At 45.4% G+C, this 1,602-nt stretch overlaps 1 non-coding gene across 1 annotated transcript; it reads left to right on the top strand.

Annotated features, from left to right (window-relative positions):
* Positions 1-1,252: 1,252 nt before the first annotated feature.
* On the top strand, positions 1,253-1,360 carry LOC123840050 (U6 spliceosomal RNA). Its single transcript, XR_006789872.1, has one exon. It is a non-coding gene; the product is annotated as a U6 spliceosomal RNA (small nuclear RNA).
* Positions 1,361-1,602: the final 242 nt, after the last annotated feature.

Genomic DNA, 1,602 nt, shown 5'->3' on the forward strand with positions numbered 1-1,602 from the left:
ATAACAGGGGAGATGAGTAAGCAAAAGAGAGAAAACAGGCATGTTGTGTTCTCCCCCAGACCTTCTGTTCCTTGGCAATTCTGTCAAATTTTTGTGTTTCCTGAGATGCCAAATTAATACCATAACAGCAGTGGCCAATTCCGGAGTGTTCCCAGTGCCTCAGGTCCAGGCAGCAGTTGACCTTGACACCCGCCTTCCTGCTTCCTAGTAACTAATGTAGCTTTTGTATCATCCACAAGCTCCATTAAATGAGATAAGGTCATTTGGTTGGCAGCTACATAGACTGAAGTATCCCAAACAAGGAGGCTGGGTGAGACACTGAGGATCACCGTCGTAGCACCAGCCTCTGGTTCTCTTTCTCAGCTTGTGTTTGGTGACTGACCAATAGATGACAAGAATATAGGGAGGGGGCAACCTCTGATCTACCTCTGCTTAACTCCTGTGGCATTCCATTTGGATCAAATTGGCTCTTGTGTGAAAAGCAGAACATCTCTTCTCGTTTAAGCAACAGGTGGTTGTGATTGTCGTTTTTGCTTTAACAAACCCACAAGAAAGCTTTGAACCCCTAAAGGCTGGAAGGGAGGGAATAAGACAGTAGCAACATCAGGACCTAACGCCGTGGCGGCAAGGCAGGATAACTGGAGAGGGAGGCCATAATGAGGAGCACCCTTTGAGCATGTAACACAATATAGCAGTTCGTGGCGCTTCTTTATGGAATGACTTCAGTTTCTTTGCTTGGTGGGTCTTATATAGGTTAGATTGACCAGAAGAAACTATAGGTTGAAAGGGAGAAAAGAGGGATAAAGGGAAGAAAAAGGTTTAGAATCTGGTGCTCATTTTGGCAGCATGCATTCTAAAATAAGAGTGATACAGAGGAGGGCGCCTGGGTGGCTCAGATGGGTGGGCGTCTGCCTTCGGCTCAGGTCATGATCTCAGGGTCCTGGGATCGAGTCCCGCATCGGGCTCCCTGCTCCTTGGGAGCCTGCTTCTCGCTCTGCCTCTCTCTCTCTCATGAATGAATAAATAAAATCTTAAAAAAAAAAAAAAAAAGATCAGCAGTGAAGGTCTTTTACTAACTTTTCTTCTTTGCTCAGTTTTTTTTATTTTTAAAAATTTACGTAATAGGGGACGCCTGGGTGGCTCAGTCGGTGAAGCGTCTGCCTTCGGCTCAGGTCATGATCTCGGGGTCCTGGGATCGAGTCCCGCATAGGGCTCCCTGCTCCTTGGGAGCCTGCTTCTCCCTCTGTCTCTAATTAATAAATAAATAAAATCTTAAAAAAAAAAAGAGTGATACAGAGGAGATTTAGCATGGCCCCTGCACAAGGATGACATGTAAATTCTTGAAGCAGTTCATATTAACAAAACACAAACGATTTAAAATCTGGACTTATTATGAAGTAGGATATACGGGAAATACGGGTGTCTATAACGTGTGTAGGCTGACCCTGGGCTTATCTTGACTTGTTTTTTCATCTTCATGGGGAAGGTTAGGAGGAATCCTGTAGGGTACCCCTTCTCCCATTCCTCTCTTGGAGGCAGCTTCCATCTCAGACCTTTTCACCTCTTTGAGGTTCCAGCAGGTACTTTTGAGAGAAGAGGGAG

Source organism: Mirounga angustirostris, unplaced genomic scaffold (assembly GCF_029215605.1).
Source record: "Mirounga angustirostris isolate CCGP_5_RB_7025 unplaced genomic scaffold, mMirAng1.0.hap1 SCAF_3, whole genome shotgun sequence".
NCBI classification, from domain to species: Eukaryota; Metazoa; Chordata; class Mammalia; order Carnivora; family Phocidae; genus Mirounga; species Mirounga angustirostris.